The sequence below is a fragment of the Beta vulgaris genome, chromosome 7, assembly GCF_026745355.1.
Source record: "Beta vulgaris subsp. vulgaris cultivar EL10 chromosome 7, EL10.2, whole genome shotgun sequence".
In the NCBI taxonomy this organism is placed as follows: Eukaryota; Viridiplantae; Streptophyta; class Magnoliopsida; order Caryophyllales; family Amaranthaceae; genus Beta; species Beta vulgaris.
Genome location: NC_079208.1, coordinates 41,529,228 through 41,535,256, shown reverse-complemented (window position 1 = coordinate 41,535,256; position 6,029 = coordinate 41,529,228). Strand labels below are relative to the sequence as shown.

The window sequence follows — 6,029 nt, the reverse complement described above, 5'->3', positions numbered from 1 at the left end:
GGAAAAACTACCTTATACAACAATTTTTTTCAAAAAACTAACTTTTAAAAATTATTTTTCAAAAAACTACCTTATACAACACTTTCTTAAAAATACTAACAATTGACCGCTATATGAGAGTTTATTGCTACTTACTGCTGACAACCTAGGGCTGCAACTATTTAAGGGTCAACATCAACAAAAAAAGTCAAATGGTAGTATACTGAAAACATTATGTTAAATAACGAAGTTTTTTGGAAAAAAAATAATAAGGTAATTTTTTGAAAAATATATGTTACAAAAGGTAGTTTTTTGAAAATTTCCCAAATTAAAAAGATCTCGCCAATATTTCATACAACAACGCTACTAATTACTACTTGGAGATTAATAACTTGATTGGCAAGGAATTTGGGCGCTATGTAGTTGAGAGTTAATGTAAAATCAACATCCTTCGATAATTTTAGGTACAAATCGGAGGTCGAAGACCAATTTTGAGGTTTAATAGACATAGAGAATTAAGAGAGAGAAAGAAAAGTACTTCTATTTCCATTTACCAAGTTCTTATCTTCAATTAGGTCAAACCTCTATACTAAAGCAAACAAAATAAAATAGAAAGCGTGTAAGCATCTCACATCTACAATTATTAAAACACTTATGCTGCATATTAATGCTCATAATTCATATTAAATTTTATATAGTGAAGTGAGTTTGACACAGAGATAGTGAATTTATATATAACTAGCCTTATATGCACGCTATGCATGCGAAGCCGTTTATTTTATTAAATTATTGCATACTTACATCTACCTCTATTTATAGTTAAAGATTAAAACTATAAAATCGTTATATAATTAGTCGTTCATGTATATACAACTGAAATCGTTATTGGAATTAAATTAGTTGCGTAATTACATCTAGTATTAATTCATAGAAAAATTATTTACAAAATTTACCGAGGAAAAATATATTCACAATGTAACAATACAATAACAAAGGTAGTAAATAAAATCTCTGGTGTTTCAATTATGGAATTTGCCTTCATAGAACTTGGTTAAACACATGCCCTCTTCAGTCCAGTCGACCTGCAGCACATAGCTAACAGTATAAGAATGATCCGGATTGAATTCTTGCATCGGTGGAGGTAACATCTAAGCGAAGGTTTTGTATCCAAGCTTTGAGAATACTATCTATATGACTCGTTTGCGTCCATTTGGCTGCAGTAACACAAACAATTGTTAATTTATTTTCAAGGGTGAAATATGGGATTATGTAATGTATTCACATATAACAATGTATTCCTCTCTTTACATATCAGAGTACTCTCACATAATAGCATAGATATTTATGAATTTTGTAGAGAGTAAAAATAGACTTGTTATATTTTGGTGTCCTACCCCTCTGCACATATATAATAGAGATACATAATTATGCATTTAAAATAACTTTTATAAATGACTTCGCACGCATAACATGCATATAAAGTTAGTATGAGTTTGAATGAACTTCCCCAAAACTTGTTAAACCTTATTAGATCTCATTTAAAATTATTAGACTATCGATAAAATGAGCAAGATTATATTGTTTTATACCACTATAATCATATAATTATTGATATATTATAATTTTTGAATAAGTATAATAGAGATATAAGCCTTACATGATCTAAGTTTTTAAATAAGTATAATAGAGATATAACATATAAGCCTTACATGATCTAAGTTTTTAAATAAGTATAATAGAGATATAACATAAAAGCCTTACATGATATAAGCTTACTTATAAACTATAGCACAAAACAATACCCACCGAAACTATAGCACAAAATAATACCCACCTAAACTATAGCACAAAATAATACCCACTGAAATAGTAACATCACAATTCACAACTAATCTCGTCACCATCAGCAATTCTCACAATCCACAGGACACTTTGTAAAACTAACCCAATTACACTCATAACCCAGTTTCCCAATCTCACTCTATACCTCATCTCTAGTATACCCAATTTTCTAATCCCTCTCTAAATCTCAGTTTATAGAGCTAATCTTTATTGATTCGAGATTCCCATTTGGTAAGCCTTATTTTGGTTACACTATGATGTTCTCTTTGACGATTAAGAATTTTTGAAGTTATATCCGCTGGGCGCTGGTAGCCTTATCAAATTTTCGTAAAACGTGAATGCCTTATATATCCTAATGTACTAATTTTTTTTAATTTTTTATTACTAATTCCAGAAAATACAACTCCCAATGCAAGTACGTAATAATTACCGTTTTCTTAATTCCCGTACCCAAAATGAAATGGAAATTGTAAAATGGGATGGAGGGAGTATGATAATAACATTGAATTAATTGAAAATGCAATACTCCCGCATTCATAATATGTATAACTAAGCAATGTATTTTATTTCTCCAAAAAGTTCAAACGGTAATGTGATTGATTAAAAAGTACATCAATATTTTTTACATAAATATGTCTCTACTCTCTAATGCATAACTTATACATATCACTACCCCATTAACACATCACGGTATTCACTCCCATTGCTTTTATCAAGCTCTCCTCGAAGGCTCCAAGGATATCTTGCGATATCTCATGCTTTCTCACTCCTAGGAGGCTCGTTGGCTACTCCTCGGCTACTCCAAGGTCCAGTTTTTATATCAAGAGCACTTAAATGGGTACAGAAACATATAACATTCTAAAAACCCAGAATGTATCTAATACTACTGTGCATATCAGCTTTACTATCCAGATAATGTAACCTTACCTTGGCAGTCACATTAGGATTTCCATCTCGATCACCGCCCATTCAAGAACCAAATTTTATGTGTGTACATGTCAGGGGGAAGTGCCTGACCAGTAGTTTGCCACACTGGAGTTTATTTCTGTAACATAAAGGAAAAAGTTCCACAAATCAATTAATCAGTTCCAAAATTTAAACTATGCAAAAGCCATTGCAATACAATACTAAATCTTCAATCAGCATCTCTCTATCTTCAAGACCAAGGTCAGGTAGGAACATTATAGTTGCAAAACTTGTAAAAATTCGAAACAGACAACAACATTAAATTTTGCAGCAAAAACATCAAGGACAGGAAGAACATACAACAATTCTGATATGCTTAGTCGTAGATTTGCAATTCAATTTTATTAAGAAATACCTCTTCACCTTCCAAGTGCCTTTCTTGATGATATTTGTATGAGATACTTGGTCGGGTACTTTCTCTCTAGTCTTGTCTTGTAAAATTACACACAAAAATCGCTATCAATTCAATGAATTTGGGTTAGCAAATATTATTACTGACAGAAAGAATTGTGTGAGAGAGAAATAACAATTGCTGATTGCAATGCTTGTGAAGACCCTATATAAAATTCACACCGAGAAAAGAATCGTTATTTCAAATTAAACTGTATAAGGATTGTTATGAACAAATCATTTGTAATTACCTTATCTTGGTTGAATAATAGACATTCTGATTTGAGTTTTGGCTATTTTGTGGTGCTTTTAGAATTGAAGGGGGGAGTTGTGAGAATAAGATGGAGAAGTGGAAGAACGAAGGATTTTATCAAACTGCCTTGTGTTGTTGCAGTTTTTTCCTCTTTTATTTAGGGATTTTTTTTTTGGTTTGTTACAGTTTTTTTTTTTTTTTTAAGGGGAAGTTATAGTTTTTTTTTGTTTAGTCGGTGGTTTATGTTTGTTTTTAAATTTTTTTTTTTATTTTTGAAATAAGCAGTTAGCTTAGTTGTATTTTTTTTATTATTATTTTATAAAAAGATTGATTGTAATTTGCTTTATTTAGTAGGGGTAAAAGAGGAGTTTTTATATTTCGGTGTCCCCCTATAGTTGCCTTATAGAATAGAGATATACTGAATTTTATTAACGAAAAACATATAGTGAAATAATATGTAACATATGAGAGATTTTATTTTTAATGTTCAAACATGCACGAAGATTTAGGCTGTGTAGTATATCGATGACATGTGATTTTACATGTATATGCTGGTTCTACATGATAGAGTGAAGTCTGGATCATATAATGAGTTTCTGGATGATATATTGAGTGTCTAAATGATATAGTGGGTTGTTAAAAAATGATATAGTTTCTACATGATATAGTATGTTGCTTCTTGACATATAAATTAGAAACTAACGTCAAAGATAATGAGAAAATCATATTATAACTTTTAGTTGTTTTATGTCAGACAAAAATTAGTGCCGAAAATAGGGGTGTAAATTTTTAAAAACTTCTACCCCTTCTTCAACAAAAATCCCGGGCATTTTCCCGGGTCCCAATACAATACTTGTAACTAATATATAAAGGAGAGTATAAAAGTCAGCTCACGAGGTTGTGACATTTGGCGTCCTTATTAGACGTCATTTGTCGCGCTCATTAGGTGCCATGTCATTATCTTTGAAAATAACCAGAGTCTCAAATTGAAAAAAAAAACATATATAAAGCTTAGGATAAGAAGAATAGAGTTGGGTTCACACTGAAATACTTAAGTATAGTAAAGCAATTATAACTTTTAATGTATAGTTTCGAAAGTTATATTTTTGCACCATTGCAAAGTAATTAAAAATACTTTAAAATAAGATCCATTTATACTATATTTAAAATTTTTATTAAAAAACGTATTAAAAGAAATATCAACTCACGAGATTGGGACATTTGGTGTCTTCATTGGACGCCACATGTCACGCTTATTAAGTGCCATGTTTTGTTTTTTGCTAATTAAGTATGTTGATTCATGAAACATCAATTTTACAACCGAAACCATCGGAAGGAAGAGCAACCAACTAGGTTAGACACCCTTTTAACCCAAAGGACAACAAAAAACGAATGTTAAAAGGATATCTACAGCCTACTATACCCGATTTACAAGTTTACAAATCAATTATAATCCACTCTAGAGACCTTGTTAGGCATGATAGCTAACATACATGATTTAATGATACACTTGACCTGTTTAACACTTATTTCTATGCTAGGCATACAATGATTCCAATAAACTGAGTTCCTACCACTCCATATGACATAAATCAATGCATTGATACTAGCTAATATCACATTCTTCGAAAACTCAGAACGTCTATCTCTTGAATTCTTCGAAGCAACCTGGGCAGTTCTTCTAAAGTGTTTTATATAGCAAGCCAGCTCTTGATCAGTATTAAGCAAGTAGCACTAGACAGGCATTTAAAGAACAAGTGTTCATGAGTTTGAACAGCTCTATCATAGATCAAACAATGATCATTTGCACTAATTCCATATATTACAAGGTTACTGTTGTCTATAATCTTTCTTGTATTGCTAAAAATGATATAAATCGATGCTTAGGCATACCTAGCCTATTCCAAACCACACTATCCCATGTGACACAAGAGAATTCACCATATAATCTCTCATAGACTAGCTTGACACAGTATGACTGCATTGTCTTAGGCCCTCTTATGGTAAAATCTGCTTAAACTGTTCTTTAACACTTCATATCTTCCTCCAATACTAACTAGCACCTATGTTAGGTGCATAATCCCACCAAGGGGCATTCTTCAGATACACATAATTAATTAATTTAATCCAGACACTATATTGCTTCGTTGAGACAACCCAAACATGCATACTTACCTAGGATAGCAATATTCCCAACTAATACATTTCTGAATCCTAGCCCACCTGCTGACTTTGGTTTACACAAGTTTTCTCGACCTACTGCACCAGGTTTCTGTAATTAATACTAACTAGTCCAGAAGAAAGCTTTACAGATTTTTTAGATTTCTTGCAACACCTTCTTTGGTAGTACAAAAACGTAGGACTAATACATATGCAGATTGAGTAGGACAGAGTTGATTAGCTGGATCCTTGTTGTATATGATAAGTTCCTTGAACTCCACACCCTAATTTTGCTTGTCATCTTTTCTATGAGCACTTTACACTCAACTGCAAAGATTTTCTGTAAACAAATGGGCACTCCCAAATATTTAAATGGAAAACTCTGTTGAACAAAACCTGACACCTCAGCTGCCTTTTACTTGTCCATGGGATCCATGCT

General features: G+C 31.8%; 1 long non-coding RNA gene across 3 annotated transcripts; it reads right to left on the bottom strand.

Annotated features, from left to right (window-relative positions):
• Window positions 1-843: 843 nt before the first annotated feature.
• Window positions 844-3,623, bottom strand: LOC104899486 (uncharacterized). 3 transcript variants are annotated; one of them, XR_007276544.2, is made up of 4 exons: window positions 3,429-3,623; window positions 3,143-3,343; window positions 2,749-2,866; window positions 844-1,193 (listed from the first exon to the last, which is right to left on the bottom strand). It is a non-coding gene; the product is annotated as an uncharacterized LOC104899486 (long non-coding RNA). The 3 variants fall into 3 exon arrangements; XR_007276545.2 differs by having other exon boundaries at window positions 3,143-3,243; XR_007276542.2 differs by having other exon boundaries at window positions 3,143-3,622.
• Window positions 3,624-6,029: the final 2,406 nt, after the last annotated feature.